Genomic DNA, 20,661 nt, shown 5'->3' on the forward strand with positions numbered 1-20,661 from the left:
TGCGCCTACATTTCGCAACCTTGCTAGCGTATATGACCACTTTTCAGACAAACTGGGGGAAAACTCACCTAAAACCAATCTTTTTTTGTTAGTTTTTTATTTGGGTTTCAATGAATGAAACAATTAATTGTTAAAATGATACAAGTGTTTTACAAGTAGTATTGTACAAAATTAATTAAAAGGTTTTTTTGCCGTGGTAGGGCAGGAAACAGGTGGGCAATATTTACTCCCAAGTTACAAATGATCGCTGAGAATTGCGAAAGCAGGGAAACCCTTTGCGGCTGGGAATCTCATCAAGCATTACCTAGTCGACTCGGCGGCTTGTATTTGTCCACCAGACCTCACGGAAAAATTTGAAAAAACAGCTCTTTCACCTCAAACTGTTCCTCTCCGAGTCGAGGATATGGGCTCAGATATGGAGCAGCAATTAATGGAGAGAGCGGCAAACTTCGTTTCATTTTCTATCGCTCTCGACGAGTCCACGGACGTTGAGGACATAGCTCTTCATATTCATTCGGGTATCGACGACAATCTACGTGTCACAGAAGAATTTCTCGAACTTATACCATTGAAAGACACAACCACGGGTTTGGATATTTTTCTAGTCGTGGAAATCGTGTTCGAGTCATTGGGTTTAAAATGGTAACGCCTGAGCAGTGTAACAACGGATGGAACCCTTGCGTACGAGGTATGCGGACTGAATTCCTGCTTTACGTCAGATCGAAAATGGCTGAAGCCGGGTGTTCCTTATTCGCGGCAGTCCATTATCTGATACATCAGGAGGCACTTTGTGAGAAGATTGTCACAATATAAAAAATGTTATGGACATAGTTATTCGAACGGTTAATTATCTTCGGTCGTATGGACTCACACATTGCCAGTTCTAAGAATTTCTGGCTGATATCGAAGCGGAATACCCGGACGTCCCTTACCACGCCAAAGTAAGATGGCTGAGCAGAGGGAAGGTGCTTCATCGGTTTTTCTCCTTGAGGGACGAAATCAATACCTTTTTTGGCAATGAAAGGACGTCCAGAAGAATTATTTCGTGATCCTAACTGAGTGCCGAATTTGGCTTTCCTGAGTGACCCAACTAGTGAACTTTGAACTCCAGGGCGAAAATCACTCTGTTGTTGATTTAGTGAAGACGATTCAAGCACTTAAAAAAAAAACTTGTTTTGTGGGAAATACAGTTGCGTGAGGAGAATTGTGGACACTTCCCTGCATTAGGCAGCGTTAAGGAAGATGTGGATTTTTCAGATTATGTTCAAATCATTTGAAATCATTTGCGAGTTACAAGAAGAGTTGGAAAACAGATTTTTGGAGATAAGTGAGCTTCAACCGACCATAGATATATTTCTTCGCCCGTTTTCTCTTCGGGCAGAGGATGTCTCACAAGTGTTTCAACTAGAGCTGATGGATCTGAAGTGCGATATCCGCCTGAAGGATCGCTTTTTATGTGTAAAAGTTTGGATGACCTGTACAGCTGGTTTCCACGAGAGAAGTATCCTCTTTTTCATGGGAGTGCGGCCAAAGTTCTCTCAAAGTTTGGTTCCAGGTATATTAGTGAGCCCTTTTCTCCCTTTTAAAGCTTTCTAAATCTAAGAACCGTTCACTATTTAGCGACGAAAATTTGACTAATTCTTTAAGGTTATCAGTCTCCCGGAATATTGGGCAAAACCTAGACCAAATCATTTCCTCGAAAAAGAAAAAACACGTAAAATATTAATAGTCTTCTTTAACAATGTTGACTGTGACGGTTAAAGGTCTTTATAACATTAATTCTATTTTCTGTAATAGGGTTTCAAACTTGGTCAATTAAAATTATTACGTAGAAAACGGTAAACTAAGAATCCGATGTCTAAACTCTGGAAAGGAATACCAAAAGCTTAGCTCGAAGTACAACAAAAAGCATTTACCTGTAACTACTAACAGTAAGAGTGAGACTCGATATCCCTTACGTAAAATTATTTCTAAAATAGAATATTTATGACACTAGTTCATTTAAGAAACTGATGTATCTTTCAGAAGACGCCTACTGTCCATATGACGAGTGTGCACATGCAGTACTAATAGAATCAAACTGCGGGTCAGAGAACTACTAATTTGTTCTTCGATTCTTGATTTGGATGTTGTTTTCTAAAGCTCTGCGTAGTGATTCTGCAACACGAACAGTAATTGTTACCTAAACAGTAGATGGTTTGGTTGTTTTACGGCTTTTCGACCTCTTTTACAGAGCTGCACTTCCTCTGTTATTTTGTTTACGTTGGATCTGACCGCGGGGCAGTCCAGCGCAGAGCAGTGCTGTGCGGTCTCTCTCTCTCTCTCTCTCTCTCTCTCTTTCTCTCTCTCTCGCTCCTATGCCGACACTAGCGACACACGGTCGCATACGGGGCGCTGAACTACACTGCCTTGCGCGCTCGGAGCGTGGCCACGCCCGCCGGGCGCAATTCTTGGATGAGCTTGATACAGATTCAAGATAAAGCACCGAAACCACTATCCCCCCTTATGACAGCGTAGGCAGGCGTCTGGCGCTTCTAACAATACCATCACTTGCAAAGTAGGTTAGAAATCAGATTAATAATGTTGCTCACGCAGCAAATGTTCCCTTTATCGGGCAACAACAAATTTATTGACTGTGGATGGTATCGTCAGAATGGAAATAATGAAGTCACTGTAAAAAAGTCATTAATTTTAGCATTTATCTTGAATACATCCTGGAACCGCGCGACCGCTATGGCCACAGGTTCGAATCCTGCCTCTGGCATGGATGTGTGTGATGTCCTGAGGTTAGTTTGGTTTAAGTAGTTCTAAGATCTAGGGGACTGATGACCTTGGATGTTGAGTCCCATAGTGCTCAGTGCCATTTGAACCATTTTTGAATGGATTCCCACGTAGATTTCGTCGAAGTTGTTATGGCTCATCTTGCTGATTCTAGGGTGATTCCACCTTGACTGCTAGAAGGTCCAGATCTGCATTTTAGCAATATTTGAAGACCTAACAAATGCGTTTTTCAGGAAATTCTTAATGATCAAACAATACCAGATCAGAACAATGGTATGGTAGAAATAATTTTTGACTTCGTGTTCAAGATCCACATTTTTATTAAACTTCTTGTAAATTTACATATACTTCCTCTTAATTGTCACATCATCAAGCAAACAGTTTCATATCAATCTTCATATATTTCATTTCCACTTTAACCAAACACAAGACTCGACTGTTCTTTTAAAAAGCGAAATAACAACTTAACTTCTTCAAAGTGAAACAAAGTGGCCGTCTCGGCGGTGACTTCTCGCCACTTTGTGTAGAGGAATACGTAACAGCAGCGGCAGAAAGAAAGGTTCCGAAAGCATACTTACAGGAAGTCCATGTCGGAATGATCTAGACGCTTCAAAGAAATAAAAAGAGAGTAAAAAGGAGGAAAAGTGGAAAGCAGCCGAGGAGAGAAAGGCAATAAAACGTAGAGTGCGAACAGCATAAAACACAACCCTTTAAAAACTCATTTTGGTGATAACAATGAAGAGACACATTTTCCATATTAAGGCCAGAAGAACAGTGGATTAAGTACCAGTTGTGCTCTCTCTAGTCTCACGAAAGTTGTACGGGAGCTGAGGAATACAGTTTGACTTTTATTTGTGAAAAAGTATAATTAGATTCTTGTTGTACAGTAACATATATTTAGTTCATTGTCACAACACTTTTATATCTCTTATCTTAGTGTTTAAGGCTAAGTAGCCACTTTGCCCTCTTATGTCGAGCAAAGTGGCCGTTTTGCCACTTTGAGTAAACAGAGTTTTTTAAAGTACTTAATCTGATTCTAAAGTGATTAAACTGTTCTGTATTTTACTTCAATAGCAGTAGATTATAATCTGATTTGTATGCATTTCCGTCCATTAGGAAATAGGTATACCTTAGCCTGGCCCCTTAGCCCAGCTCTCCCCTATCTAAACTGGCAGACGCTTGAAGACAGACGCCAACATTGCCGTGAAAATGCACTTACATGTATTAGAAAAGAGTAAGTACTCCGCTCTTGGAGACGATAGTCAAGGACTGAAATTTGTTGTATAAAGCTGTGGTCGATAACTGGAAGAGAGAGATAATCTACTAAAAAAGTCTCAAGAACCAGAATGAAGTGAGGAATGAAGGATCGTATTACAAACGCCTATTTATCTCTCCAGCAGTAGTTTCAGCGCGCTCAGAGACATTTAAGCAGTCGCTCTTTCCACGCTCCAGTTATGAATGTAATGGGAGGTTGACCTACTAACTGCCGGCCGCTGTGGCCAAGCGGTTCTAGGCGCTTCACTCCGGAACCGCGCTACTGCTGCGGTCGCAGGTTCGAATCCTACTTTGGGCATGGGTGTGTGTGATGTTCTTAGGTTGGTTAGATTTAAGTAGTTCTAAGTCTAGGGGACTGCCATTTGAACCATTTGAACCTACTAACTGATTCTATGTCAAGTAACCTCTGTCATGCACTTTAATGTGGTTTGTAGAGTACTGATGCAAATGCAGAGGATCTTCTAAACTAAATGGAATTCATTGCGAAAGTCGGTACCCCATCCTTAAACAAATCCCGCCAATTCCTTCGACGCAGCAAACAGTGGTGAGACGGAGTTTTCGTCTTTCGTAGTCTGCTGGCTCCCTCATTACAGGAGACGACACGACGCCCCTGTTCCGAGGCAACACTTTTCGTTGCCGATGAGGAGTCCAGCCACTGGCTGGCCCGCGTCACCAAGGTACTGGTTCCCTAGTTCCATAGGTGGCGAAATATGAGCCTACAGCTACGCTTCCGCTTGATGTTGCAGCTATGTTCGCCGCTGGAGGGCTGTTGGATGTTCATCTGCAACAGTTGTTCACCTCAGGTGCTCTCGCTGCAACTCCAACTGACGTGTGTTGAAGCTGGGTTGATTGATAATGTGGCGAACGGCTGAAGCCGTTCTAGGAATGGCGTCGGCGATATTGGTTTAAAATAGTTCAAATGGCTCTGAGCACTATGCGACTTAACTTCGGAGGTCTTCAGTCGCCTAGAACTTAGAACTGATTAAACCTAACTAACCTAAGGACATCACACACATCCATGCCCGAGGCAGGATTCAGTAAAGACTTTTTTAGTAGATTATCTCTCTCTACCAGTTATCGACCACAGTTTTATGCAACAGATTTCAGTCCATGACTGTCATCTTCAAGAGCGGAGTACTTATTCTTTTCTAACTCATGCAAGTGCCTTTTCACGGTAAAGATACCGTCTGTCTTCCAGCGTCTGCCAGTTTAGATAGGGGAGAGCTTGGCTAAGGGGCCAGGCTAAGGTATACCTATTTCCTAACGGACGGAAGTGAATAGAAATCAGTGATTATAATCTACTGCTATTGAACTAAAAATGCAGAATAGATTAATCACTTTAGAATCAGATAAAGTACTTTAAACAAATCAGTTTACACAAAGGGGCAAAACGGCCACGTTGCCCGATATAAGCGGGCAAAGTGGCTACTTAGCTTTAAAGTCAAAGATAAGAGATATAAAAGTGTTGTGACAAAGAACTAGACATATGTTACCGTACAACATGAATCAGACTTTTTCACAAAAAAATCAAACTGTATTCATCAGCTCCCGTACAACTTTCGTAAGTCCAGATAGAGTACTACTGGTACTTAATACACTGTTCTTCTGGCTCTAAATTTGAAAATGTTTCTGTTTAGTACATACACTCTGTGTCTTCATCGTTATCACGAAAATGAGTTTTTCTAGGGTTGGGTTTTATGCTATTCTCACGCTTCATTTTACTGCCTTTCTTCTCTTCGGCTGCTTTCCGCTTTTCCCCTGTTTTACTTTCTTTTTCTTCTTTTTATCTCTTTGAAGCATCTAGATGATTCCGACATTTACCAAATATAGATCACATCCGATTTTATAAAGAACAGTTAGTAGAGGATTTGAACACTCTTCTTTTATGAATAGTAAGAGGATCAACAGCTTGACTATAATTTACAAATTTCGTGTGTTAATCCCGCTAAGCTCCACAGCCAACAATCCTGTCGCTGCAGTCGCTGCATCCATGTATAGCTCCAAGGAACAAGAGAACTACACAACTTTTGCTAGGTATGACAGACGACGCGGCAAGGCGCTCCTATATATATAAGGCTCCAGATCTGGGGAAACACTCTAAGATTGAGAGAGATAATTAGAATGGTCTTTGTCGTACACAATAAATGCACACGCCTCTGTCTAGGTAAGATGATAAGCAAGTACATGTAGCTGACAAGATGCGGGTACACACAGAGCAATTGCAGTTAAACCCCCTGAGGCGCGAGTAAGTATTGCTAAAACGCCTTAAGAAACACCAGTTAAGGTGAGCTTAAGCAAAGCATAATATTTCACTCAGTAATAGCCCTTCGTAATTCAGTTATGACTAAAACACATTAGTGAAGGTTAGAAAAAATACATTTTACTTAATTACAATTACATTTCAAATTCACACCCAGTACCTGATACAGTACGATGACATTGCCACCGGGTACAGTGCCACTCACCGGTGTTGCCACTTCAATTCATAACATCGCACCACAAGGGGGTGCACATAAGCGGTTTACCAATTAACCGAATCACGTGGCTTTAAGGAAGACGAAGTATAAACTATTGGCCACTCTCAAGCCAAGGCACACTCCAGAACCAATAAATACATGTTATTCGCTGAAGAAGAGACAATAATATTGCACCAATTTTCCTGTAAACAGGAAAACACAGGGCCAGGATATCAGTGCCTACTGATATTCTAGCCCTGTGGTTTTCTTGTTTACGGTGCACTCTCCCCAACGCTAATTATTCCTTCAACTGCTTTTCAAATAACAGAAGGAGGCCCCCCGTCATCAGATTTCCAGAGCACGATCCCCGTCACCTTCCTTAGGGGCTACCCAACATTCGACAAGTCGCCCGGCTATCCGGCTGGGTACATGCGTTGGCAAACCAAATCGACCCAACCAAACCCTGCCGCCAGGCACTGCTGCTCCAGCCCTCCTTCTTCCGTCACGTGCCGTTCACAACTCACTCCGCCGTGCCAGGCCTCCAAACCTCAACCAGGAAAACCGAAGATAAGTCACGAGGGAGGTGACTATAGGTACCGATGCCAGAGGTAGTTAGGCCTGCAAACCGAGCCACCACGGCTCACCCATTACCGTCGAAAAGTAGGAGTTCCCGATAGCTACAGTTCATATGGAAATAAAGAATAGGATTTAACGTCCAGACCCTCTCGCGATCATTTTGAGCTGTTAGCAGTTCAGGATAGTCCAGGATGTTTGGCTCTCTCCCAACCTCACCGTAGGAGCAGTACTGTATATGACAAGATTCTGCTTCGGAGATCGCAGATGACAGTAACAGGGAGGGAGATGGCACCTAGAACTATTTCCTGCGGTTCCAACCAAGTGTTCCCCCCGACGACTGTGACCAAAATGAGCAATGCTGTACACATAAGCACTACACCCGAAACAGTTAAGACATTTTGTTATTAACCAGCTACCTCTGTCTCTCATTCCTGCAGTTGTACCGTACTGGTATTTTCAGAAGATAGTGCCCCACAGCAAAGAGCTGCTGGTTCAGTTTCGGTCTTCGGACTATCATCAGATACGTAAAAGAATTTACATAATGACACGGTAAGCGATATAAAATCATTGTCGGCAGACAATAAAATCGAAGAATTCTTCACTGTTGTCACATAGTAATATAAACAACATCGTCAGTCATAATCTGTGCCAGACAGTGCAGTCTTTCGTGCTATATCGACCGTCAGCATTAACGTTGAGAACGATAACATTCTACATACATAGAATATGCCTTTGTTCCTAACATTAATACTAATATTGCATGAATGAGTGCACTGCTGGCACGTTTTATGATTGACGACGTTCTTAATTATACTATGCGACAATAGTGACGAATTCATGGATTTTATACCTGATACCATTGATTTTATGTCGACTTGTAGGATGTTATAGGATGATGGTCCGCCGGACGGTGTGACCGTGTGGTTCTAGGCGCTTCAGTCTGGAACCGCGTGACCGCTACGGTCGCAGGTTCAAGTCCTGCCTCAGGCATGGATGTGTGTGATGTCCTTAGGTTAGTTAGGTTTAAGTCGTTCTAAGTTCTAGGGGACTGATGACCACAGATGTTAAGTCCCATAGTGCTCAGGGCCATTTGAATTTGTTGATGGTCCGTGGATTTGTTCAACAAATAAATTTTATCAGCAGCTCTTGGCAGTAAATCGTGACGTTCCTCAAAGTATTGCAGTTTCTTTGCAAATAACGTCATATTCATTTGTAACGATTCTTTTTTATTTACTTTTGCAATCTCGGATTTGTACCTTTTTAAAGCATCTATGAAATACCATACAACGTACTGATAAAAAAGATGGGGTGACGGTATCTACAACCACATTTTGTAGATTGTTGAGATTTATACACTATGTTACTCTTAATGATAGTATAGTCATTGATAATTACTAATAACGTAGCTAGGTTTGTTACTGACATGGTGGTTGTAGTTGCGACAGGCAATAACGTAAGACGTTGGATATCAAAGAGCAGCTACTAATAGTAAATTACCGATCAAGGTTCTCCATTTTATTTATTGTAATCTTGAGTTGACTGTGTAGCTATATCACCTTGTGGTTTAGCTATCTAAAATAGTATGCTTATATTACATTACAGTAAATGCTTAGAAAATTTTTCATTCTGAGGTCCAATCGTTCATCCAGTATGTATTTCGTTGTTTTTTGAGGGCACTATAAATCTCAGTTTCTTCTACAGAATCCATTAATCTGACATACTCCACCCTATGCTATGCAATACTTTCAACGATTCCTCTCGGCATTAGAGGACTTTTAACGCACTCAGGGACGTTGTAGAACATGATCGTTTTGCTGGTCCAGGTGTTGCGGTGTTGGGTGGCATAATGTTGCATAGGAGCTGTACGGCTACTATCTTTTTTTCGTGTTCAATGAAAGTGATGCGCGCCGCCTTTTTATTGGATCTGAGCAGTATGGGACTTAACATCTGAGGTCTTCAGTCCCCTAGAACTTAGAACTAGTTAAACCTAACTAACCTAAAGACATCACACACATCCATGCCCGAGGCAGGATTCGAACCTGCGACCGTAGCGGTCGCACGGTTCCAGACTGAAGCGCTTATAACCGGTCGGCCACTCCGGCCGGCCGCTCCATTTTTATTCAGTGCATTATATTTCATATTTGTACACTTTATTTTTCAAACAGAAGTCTTCAATAGTCAATATCTTACGCCACAGAGCTTCTGAGAACAAGGAAAGTGATCCTTCCAGAATGAGATTTTCACTCTGCAGCGGAGTGTGCGCTGATATGAAACTTCCTGGCAGATTAAAGCTGTGTGCCTGACCGAGACTCGAACTCGGGACCTTTGCCTTTCGCTGGCAAGTGCTCTACCACCTGATCTACCGAAGCACGACTCACGCCCGGTACTCACAGCTTTACTTCTGCCAGTATCTCGCCTCCTACCTTCCAAACTTTACAGAAGCTCTCCTGCGAACCTTGCAGAACTAGCACTCCTGAAAGAAAGGATATAGCTGAGACATGGCTTAGCCACAGCCTGGGGGATGTTTCCAGAATGAGATTTTCACTCTGCAGTGGAGTGTGCGCTGTTTGGAAGGTAGGAGGCGAGATACTGGCAGAAGTAAAGCTGTGAGTACCGGGCGTGAGTCGTGGTTCGGTAGGTCAGATGGTAGAGCACTTGCCCGCGAAAGGCAAAGGTCCCGAGTTCGAGTCTCGATCGGGCACACAGTTTTAATCTGCCAGGAAGTTTCAGAGTGATCCTTGGTTGTCAGCGACATTGTTATTCCCAGTAACATTCAGTGAGAAGTAATTGAGGGAGTTGGGTGATAGTAACGCTGCAGTGCGCTTTGGAAGTAATCAGCTTAGCACAGATATGTAAATGCTATTTAGATGGCAAACTATAATTTGGTACAGATTGGTTTGAGTACTGTGAAGATACTTATGTAAAGTTGTCGCTGTATTGCTTGCTCGTGCGTAATTTATGATGAGTTTGGGGTGATTTTCTCTTTGTTGGTTCGAGTCACTTAGGTTATTATTCAGACGTGACCAGGTAAAAGTACGTGTTCACTTGGTTTGCACTCAGCGTTGTAGACGCACCAGTGCTTTACCATTCTGTTAACTAATTTCAGGGAAAAGTAATATTTTTAATAAGAAGTATTTTTTGTGAAGATGATTGTAATTGTTAAGGAATGAAATTAGAAGTGTAGTTTTTGAGTGCTAATCTCTTCTGCATCATTCAGTCATTCAGTATATGCAGTTTCTACCACTATCCCCTCACGCAAGTTTTATCCTCTAACTATGTTTTGGCGCATTGCACGCAGTAGAATACAGTCATTAAAAGATATGTGTAGTGTGCTTAACATAGCTGTACATTCTTGAATTGCTCTTCTGCTGGACTTTCTTTTGTTTAGCTGGTTTGCTGCAGGGCTCAATTTTAATGTTAACTACTTTATAGCAGAACCTATTTTCTGTTGACCCAGGTAAGTCACATAATTTGTTTGGGCCTGTTTAACACCAGTCTGGACAGAGTAAGCTCATTCACAGTTAATCTTTGCATTTCAAAATTATTAAGTTCAGTTTAATATACATCTCAGACATTAGCAGTGAAGTGCTACATACGCTGGTGTGTCGCCTAATGTCTGCAATTTTATTTAGTCAGTTTTGGTACGTAGATGAAAAGGCCATTTTTATAGCAGAATTTTGTACAGTTATTATTTCAGAATTCCGTTTGCAATTTCATGTTGAATTTTTACTCTGTTTGTTTTGTGTGTTGGAGCCGCAAGTCATGTACTGTGACGTCACATATTGCAGCACTGTTCACTGCACTGTGCAATACACAATTCCACGGGACACCTTAGTTAATATGCAGTTTTACTTTTTGTAAAAGATAATTGCAATACAGTTATACAATTTCAGACATTTGGCGACTTTTATCAGACAGCGCTTACGTAAGCAAACCAGTTGCATTGTTCATTGTAACAATACAGACATGCACGGAAATTTTGAAGAATAGGAAACCAGTCCAGTTTAGTTCACAACAACAAAACAACATAAAACATGAACACTTACCGAGTACTGACCTCCAAATCGTCGAACTGGGCACACTCACAGGTCGACGTTATTGTGGTACTGTATTTGTTCCCCATGTGCGTCTTTTTATGGGTGCATTCGGCCCTCTCTCCATTTTTATGAATGGCAGTGTGTGACGGCATCGAAATGTGCAGGTGAAGGAGCCCTTGGGACGAGATGATATTCGACTGCTGGACTTGCTTGTTCCTTACCTCGACTTAAATCCCGTCGAGCACGTGTGGGATGCGTTATGGGGACGTACTACTGCACGGCTACACGCAACAATGACCATACAGCTGCTGTCAACCATGCTGGTGGAGGAATGGAACGTCGTTCCACAATAACTCATAACGAACTTTGGATCCAGCATGAGAGCACGTTACAGAGCATGCAGCTGGAGACCATACACCCTATTAAGAAGCCCTTCCCGTCATCTGCAGTGTTCAGGGGACCATCATTTTTGGCAGTAGCTTTAGTGTAATTATTGTCTTTGAATAAAAGTGCCATTTCAGTTGGTATCATTTCTCATTTCTTTCACTTACCATACTGTAGCAGTTATTTCTATAAACGGTCCAAATTTCATCCATCTACGTTATTCGGCAGTGACACTACATGCGGAAGTTGTTACGCCATCGCCAAGGTAGCCCCTGCGGGCCGGCAACACATCTAACACCACACGGGACCGAGGTTGTCTATGCCCAAGGCGTAAGCAATGGTAAACATCGGCTGTTTTGGAAACAGACATTCCGTGTACTACTTCCTGCAGCTGGAGGTCGAGATGGCCCGCAGGAAGTATTACTACACCAACATCTGATTGGCTGGCCAATACTATTTAGAGGCTAGAACCAGCACCGAACGTCTACACCTCCTGCCGCCTTGATCCCCCTCACCCCCTAGTTGCTCCTCTCCACTCCCATCCCCGCCCCCTGCCACGCCTTCACTGTTGTGTCCCCCCTACCCTCCATCTGTACACCCTTCATCTCCTTTCCCAAGGTGGCTTTCATCAACTCCCCCTGCCGGATGGTGCCCTCTCTCCCTCCATTTATCCCTCCTATCAACTCTGATCCTCACTCCCCCTCCTTTCTTCGTCTGTCTTTTTCCCGGGCTCCCTCTCCCCCCCCCTTCCATCCTCTTTTTTCCCCACCTTCCCTCTCTCTGCCCCCCATCTCTCCCCCGAGTCCTTTTGCATTTCCCTCCTCTGCCTCCTCTCATTCCCTCGTGCATCTGCCCTGCCCCTCTCCCCTTTATTAGTGATCTCCCTCCCTGGTTCCCCCCCCTTTTTCGATTTTTTCCTTCCTCCCTCCTTGTTCTTCCCCCTCCTCCAGGTCCCCCCCACTCTGCCTTTAGCTCAGGAGTGTCATCTTTGTGCCGCCATTTTCGTGCAGTGTTTTACAGTGAGTGTTTTACAGTGACTGTTCCGTGTTGTGTTTTTTTGGGAAGTGTTGCGAACGGCCATCATACTGTCACTGGGTGTGCTTTTTATCTCTTGCGAACAGAAACCAGACTGACGCCGTGTTTTTAAATTGTGAGTGTACTATGTTACTTGTCTGATTCCTGTGTCTTTTATTAACATTGCCAACCCCTTTTGCTTTCTGTTTTAACTTTCCGCATTGTTCCGCCATTTTGCACTTTACGTCATCGTTTTATCGCCTGTTTTTCTTGTTTCCTTTCTTCTTCCATTTTTAAAATAAAAGTCTGTAGGCTTTAGAGCAGCGTACTAAGCTGCTGCCAGCCCGCCCCCCCCCCCCTTTGGGGGGAATTGAAAATCAATAAAGGAAAAAAAAAAAAACACCGAACGTCAGTTCACGCCGAATACCGACCTCAGGGACTTCTCCACGGAAGACTACGTCTTCGCCATCGGAATAGGACTTGTAATTAAGTGTATGTGTGTTACCAGGGACTCTTGTGGGGAAGTTGCCTCTAGTAGGAACTTCTTACTGGCTTTGTGATTGACTTTTCGTTGTTATTCTGTCATTTCCATGTAGACTTACGTAAATAATAGTTATGTTGTAAAACTCTCAAATTGTAAGTTACAACAGAAGTTATTTTCGTTTTTATGCTTTGTTTCACTTATCGATCCGGTTTGACTAATATAAAATAGGTAGTCGGCTGTGGCCTTACGGAAGGAAACATCGCTGCATCTTCCTCAATAAATTTAGTACAATCGTGAAAACCTAATTCATTGTGGTCGAGTTGGGATTAGAGCGTCCATCCTCTCGAATACTAAGCGAGTCTGATAACAATAGGACAACTTCGTTCGATTCATCCCTAATGTAAATTTAGTACAATCGTGAAAACCTAATTCATTGTGGTCGAGTTGGGAGTAGAGCGTCCATCCTCTCGAATACTAAGCGAGTCTGATAACAATAGGACAACTTCGTTCGATTCATCCCTAATGTACAATACTGTCTCGTTTATACAGAGATGCAAAGAAAATTTCGTATCGTAAAAAGACCGTGTTACACCATTCCTTTCTTTCTCAAGATCGTTCACTGCACATACACGACACACATCATTCACACACTATCAGATAACACTGACTGCCTGTCCGCCCCCGGTAGCTAAGTGGTCAGCGAGACAGAATGTCAATCCTAAGGGTCTGGGTTGGAGGGTTCGATTCCCGGCTGGGTCGGAGATTTTCTCCGGTCAGGGACTGGATGTTGTGTTATCATTATCATCCATCCCCATCAAAGCGCAAGTCGCCAAAGTTGCATCAAATCGAAAGACTTGCACCCAGCGAACGGTCTGCCCGACTGGAGGCCCTGTTCACATGACTTTCTTTTTTTTTTTTTTACTGATTATTGCATTAAGATGATGTTTGGTTTCCTTTTTGCATATCGCTAAGTCCTATGAGAATGCCTCTAGGGCTATCATTTTAAAATTTCAGAAAATAGTACCTAAAGTTTCTAGGTAAACAACATGTTTAGCAGTCGGCAGTTTAAAGTACAGCAAGGTGAAAAGAAGAGCAGATGTCATGTACTCAATGATGGCTTGCTTCAAGGCTCCTTTCTTGCTCCAGTGCTATCCAGTCTACACACAGCAGGTCTGCCGAACCTCACCTGCCGCAAATTCCAATTTGCAGATGGACCTTGCAAATTCAAATCAGAGAGAAGTTCTTTCTGATTTCGAAGAATCCCTAACAAAATGCCTCACTATACTTTATGCGGTTTTTCAACACCGGACGACTTAGATTTAATGTTTGTACAACAGAAGTATGTCTTTTCCACCTCTCGTACCCTCTATCATCAGCCAAGATCAGCCCACGGTTCGGTCCTCATATCATAAATACAACGAGAAGCTTAGGTACGATGATTTAATATTAGCCAGAAAGATGAAAACGCGTAAACAGCTCTTCAATACAGCGAAGAAGGCACCTAGTGGATGATAGTATGCTAGGAACAAATTCATCAGTTCTCTGCGGAGCATCCGTTGTGTTGGTATTCTCTGCAGCAATATACTGTGCACTCCGCAGCGCCCATGTGAAGAAAGTTGACTTTCATTTGAATGCAGCGATGTGATCCTTTAGTGGTACATCAGACTTACAACTAAATGCTGACTAACAATACCGTCGAACATATATCCAGCTCATCTTCGTCGAAAAGCGGCACTCTAGAACTTCTGTTAAGAAACTACTAAAAATGTATCAATCCCTCTTCACAAATATTTATTTACACTGTCTGGAAAATACCTCAAATCCAGAGGACTGTCGTATGAATTAGTAGTCCAAATGCTTTCCACTGGATTCAACAGGGACGCTGAATGGATACGTGAGTGCCAAGCTACGGGAACTCGGAACCACGAACATCAGCTGCTTAAGTTCCAGGCTTTCATCACCGTGTGGAGGTGTGGGTACAGCTTAATAGACTTTGTACTGGAGAAGGTACGCGCAATAACAGCATGCACTAGTTGGGCTTTTGCATTGACATTGCAAGTGACTGTGGTGACATTCAGACAATGAAACACATTGTAAATGGGTGCCCTAACAGACGTTTCTCTGATGTTCTCAAGAGTCCACGTGAAGCATTCGACGAACCTCTCCACAGGATGCACTATTTCAATATTAGTATGTTGTTTGGGCCGTTGAATGTTTATACACTACAAACAATTGCACATATGTACTTTATGTTGTAGGACCGTTCAGTTGTTATAAAATGCATACAATACTACTACTAATGATAATAATAAATATGGGTGCCTCTAACACCGAATCATTATTCCTCCAATGAGTGAGATGTTCAAGTACAGAGGTGTGATGTAAAGGATTCCAGGGAAAAAAATATAGTGTACAACGTGTTCTATTTTTATTTATTTGTGTTACATTATTTTAATGAACATTTAACCTGTGCCATCTATATAATCATTCACCGTATACAATATATTGCTCGAAATTTAATTTTTAAGTATTTAAGTAAGTTTATCTTAGTAATCTTTTTAGTCTCCTTAAGAGACTAATTCTACAACTTTATACCATGGTATGAAATGCTATTTTTATCAGTAACTATCAAGGCTTTTTGGTGCTTGCATGTGCTACGCAGAAGTAATCCATTTAAAATGCTCAGTGTTTTAAAAAGATCTCTACGATGAGTACGATTACTGCTTTTGGGACTTATTCTTAATGCCTTTTCGTGGTGGGCGTTTGTTTCTTCGAAAACAATAATCGAAGAATTGACGGTATGTACGACTAACATCAAGGTGCGCTAGATACATACACTAATAACACGTTCAAATGGTTCAAATGGCTCTGAGCACTATGGGACTTAACTTCGCAGGTCATTAGTCCCCTAGAACTTAGAATTACTTAAACCTAACTAACCTAAGGACGTCACACACATCCATGCCCGAGGCAGGATTCGAACCTGCGATCGTAGTGGTCACGCGGTTCCAGACTGCAGCGCCTAGAACCGCTCGGCCACCACGGCCGGCTATTACACGCATCTTAGAGCATAATATACTGATGAATTTGCAACTATGTATATGTTTTCGTTTCGCCTACATTCATATGTAAAAGTTATGTGTTTGATAAGCAGTCTATAGAGATTATAATTAAGAGTCTCATTTTTTCCTGATTAAAGCTGAAGATCATGTCATTTGTTCTGTGGCACACAAAGGGCATTCGGAAAATAAGGCCAAATGTGGTTGGAATTGGAAATCACAGTGAAAATCCGATGGAAATTTGAACAGATGTTTTGAGCAGTGTGTCTGGTATGCCCGTCGAGCACGTCACCTCGCTCTTCTTACTTCTGAGCGCATAGTGATGACATAAAGATGCCCGCATGGTACCACTCTGATGGCCTACATCTGATCCAGCGTCTTACTAGGTCAATAACTTCCACATCATTCACGTCCTGCTTCTCCGCGGAGTGCATCTTTCATTGGGCCAAACAGATAGAAGTTGGAAGGTTCGATATCCGGACTGTAGGGTTAATGCGGAAGTACAGTCAAAAGTAGTTCCATGAACTCGTCCAGGTTGCACAAACTTGCGGGTTCATGGAGAAGGAGAAGTGCAGCGTTTCCGATGGGAAGTGTTTCATAAACCTCAATACAGATCGTAACTGGCTCATCCTCAATTCCGTTTCTTTTCACGTGAAATGTTGGTTATCAGGTCAACATTTTGGCACATATGAGCTGTAGACGAGCGTAGAGAATTGGAGAAAGCAATGGCGGCTGCGTTGTATGACGAAGGTATTGGAAAGTTGTACAACGCTACGACAAATATCTAAGTCAGAGCGGTGACTACGTAAAGAACCAGCTGTAGGTGTAGGTAACTATACGAAATAAAACATTTTTGATTTTGACAGTGTCTTCCATTTCGCAACCGATCAACGTTACTTTCCAAATAGCTCTCATATTCAATGTGAAGATTTAGTTATTCTTTGCTTGAATATCACAGAATGTATATCATTAGTTGACGTTTAGCAGGATGAAATTATTTGCAATCACTTTCATGAAAGAGAACGATGTGTCGAGTTCCGTGTGAGATGAAACCTAGTCGACAAGAGATGGATCAGATATATTCCATAGTGGAAGGAAACAGCTACCAACGGCAGTAACTGAAAAAGTAGAATTTTGGACAGAATTATTCTTAAGTAGAATATTACTTATTACATTCGCTTCTTCCGAACGTTTATTTGCAATAACTTCCTGTAAACGTACTCTCTGCATTCTTTTGGCATTTGTTGCCATTTGGAGATGTCAAACAATGCCTATTGGCCTTAATATTACGACTATATCCTTTTCGTACTCTCTGGTCTAGTAAGGAGAAATGCTTCACAGACGACGGGTGTTTGCCATGGTGAAATCTGCAGCGACCTGGAACATACCAAAAGACCGTAAGAGGAAGAGAAGTGAGTGGCGAGCGCGCAAATTCTAGCACTAACGTAGCGGGCCATTAATTCTCGTTTGCGTCTCGGTACCTAAGAGCGTTCTGGCAGGTATTTGGAAAGGATTAACTGGCTGTCAGTGTAAATACTCATCTGCTGCTGCCATAGGTGACAGATTTATGCACAGTAGCCTCGCGTCGCCGAGCTAGTAGTGCATAAATAAATTTAGATCGTAGGTTCGAGAATAATTAATACCAACGTCGAATCTGCGTTCTGATTTTATTACTGTTTCCACTCGTAGCGTTTGTTGATTTTCTGCTTTATATGTTTGACGACTCATACATGCTTCTGCAGGATGACGTATCTGACTTGTTTGATTTCAGCGTAGGATTTCTGTAATGAATAGAGCTAATAGCAGATATAGCAAACCTGTGTATGATAAGGCTATGCTCTGAAGGGAAAAATGGACGAATATAGCGATGTTTTTCATGTTGAATGTAGTAATAATCTTTACGAAGCCTACAATGTCTTGTTATTAATCAGTACGCGTAAAGAAACACTTGAGATCCTTGAAATTTGAAAAAATTGTTTTTAGCTAAACGTGATGGCAAAGAATTTTATTGATACCACAAAATAAAAAACACAGTTTGGTCAAAAACCATATGTACACGATTAAAAGCAATATACAAATTCATATTTACTTTTATGTAAATACAGCCGTTTCCACTTGTAATTACCTATTTCTTAATTTTATTCTGGAGTCGAATAGTCCAGGACTCTGAGCTGAGCCCAAAGCAGATGCATAAACGCATGTGTAATTAACAACGAATATAAAAAGTGAGGTTGATGGTGTGTGACACGGAGTACAAATAGATGGAGGTCGTAAAGTGCATGACTCAAACAAAAAAAGCATGCGAATAGCTACTGTACATAAGTAACGTGCTGCCTTTCGGCGTTCGTCGTGGGATATTCAGCAGATGGTCGTGTATTGGTTTTCTGGCGTTTCCACAGCACGAATGGCTGGCATTGTTGAAGGGCTGCTGGCGGGCGACTGGGATCGAGCTCGCAGCCGCAGGTTACTATGCACAACGGGCGTTCAATAAGTAATGCAACACATTGTTTTTCTAAGACAGTTCCGTTTGAACAACGCAGAATTTATTATGAGAAATTGTGCAATATTCCTGCTTCAGCCCGTATTTTCATGAAGTTCCGATAGGTGTGGGCGCTATACGTAGTGCCGGCCGCTGTGAGCGAGTGGTCCTAGGCGCTTCAGTCCGAAACCAAGCGCCTACTGCGGTCGCAGGTTCGAATCCTGCCTCAGGCATGGATGTGTGTGATGTCCTTAGGTTAGTTAAGGATATGCAGTTTTATGTGTAGGGGACTGATGACCTCAGATGTTAAGTCCCATAGTGCGAAGAGCCATTTGAACCATTTTTTAAGCTATACGTAGCCTTCAAAACGGCGACTGTACAGGAGGAGCGTTCCAAGCAGACAGCTGTCACTGGATTTCTTTCGGCGGAAAACCAGATCATCGCATTCACAGGCGCTTGCAGAACGTCGACAGGGACCTAACAGTGAACAGAAGCACGGTGAGCTGTTCAGCGAGGCGTCTGTCGTCATCACAACAAGGTCGCGCCCATCCTGTCCGGTCTCCAGCGTGCCGATTGGCCGCACAGCTGTGACTCTTGCAATGTTGGGACGTGCGGACACTCTCATTCGAAGTTATTAACGGATCACAATCAAACACCTCGCTGCGAACCTGGATGTCTCTTTTGGGGTACTCAAAGATGAGGGCCCATCTCTGCGCAGCTCTTCGCGCGTTACGAGACTGATCGTGACAATTTTTTGTCAAATATCGTCACAGGAGGTGAAACATGGGTTCATCAAATGGAACCGAAACAAACCGGCAATTCAATTCCTCCGAAGAAGAAGTTCAAAGCCGCACCCTCAGCCGGTAAAATAATGGCGAAGGTCTTCCGAGTCTCTGAAGGGGTTATGCAGTTTGACTTCCTCCCTCGTGGTGCATCGAAAAATTAAAGTAACCACATCAGAGTCCTCGTCACCACAACAATGCAAACGAAGTTTTCCTTTTCCATGACAACGCAAGACCATCCCGCGCACTCGAGATGAGTTCACTAAAGTTCATTGGACTATTCTTTCTCATCCATCATACAGCCTGGATCTCGTACCAAAACAATGGTTCAAATAGCACTGAGCACTATGGGACTCAACTTCTGAGGTCATGAGTCCCCTAGAGCTTAGAACTAGTTATGCCTAACTAACCTAAGGATTCGAACCTGCGACCGTAACGGTCTCGCGGTTCCAGACTGCAGCGCCTAGAACCGCTCGGCCACTTCGGCCGGAAAACGGATCTCGTGCCTTCCGACGTCCAACGCTGCGCACCGCGGGAAGCATTAGGTGGATGATAGGGAGGTTATTAGTGCAGCAAAACCAGTAGTCTGGTGCCACGGTGGTATACAGGCCCTCTCAGTAACATGTCGTATGTCAGTCGCATTGAAAATAAGATTTTGTAGCCAAAAGAGAGGTGAATAATACGTTGCATTGGAATTCTGAATAAATCCAACCTGTTATCAGTAAAACATACATTTTGCATTACTTATTTAACACCTCACGTGCTTGCCGCGCTGACATCTGCGGACCTTTATCAAGTCATTAATATTGTCGTTCACTTCTAATTACCAGCAATGGTCGTTCATTGGAGAGGGGCAGTGCAAGCACCGTTTATCTTGAGAGTTTTCTGTTTCTAGTTGAAACTGTACTCCTGCTTGTGAATTCCGACAGCTGTCCAAAGCAAATGGAGTGTCAGACCTCCTCTGCAGCGAGAACTAGCGTATAGGCGTCTCTTATTACATGGTTGTTGTTGTTGTTGTTGTTGTTGTTGTTGTGGTCTTCAGTCCAGAGACTGGTTTGATGCAGCTCTCCATGCTACTCTATCCTGTGCAAGCTTCTTCATCTCCCAGTACCTACTACAACCTACATCCTTCTGAATCTGTTTAGTGTATTCATCTCTTGGTCTCCCTCTACAATTTTTACCCTCCACGCTGCCCTCCAATACCAAATTGGTGATCCCTTGATGCCTCAGAATATGCCCTACCAACCGATCCCTTCTTCTAGTTAACTTGTGCCACAAATTTCTCTTCTCTCCAATTCTATTCAATACCTCCTCGTCTGTTATGTGATCTACCC

The 20,661-nt window shown here is 42.7% G+C and overlaps 1 protein-coding gene across 1 annotated transcript in view; it reads left to right on the forward strand.

Annotated features, from left to right (window-relative positions):
• Positions 1–20,661, forward strand: part of LOC124775218 — a 385,130-nt gene that overhangs the window by 197,376 nt on the left and 167,093 nt on the right. The gene's annotated exons all lie outside the window — the stretch shown is intronic.

The sequence above is a fragment of the Schistocerca piceifrons genome, chromosome 2, assembly GCF_021461385.2.
Source record: "Schistocerca piceifrons isolate TAMUIC-IGC-003096 chromosome 2, iqSchPice1.1, whole genome shotgun sequence".
NCBI lineage: Eukaryota > Metazoa > Arthropoda > Insecta > Orthoptera > Acrididae > Schistocerca > Schistocerca piceifrons.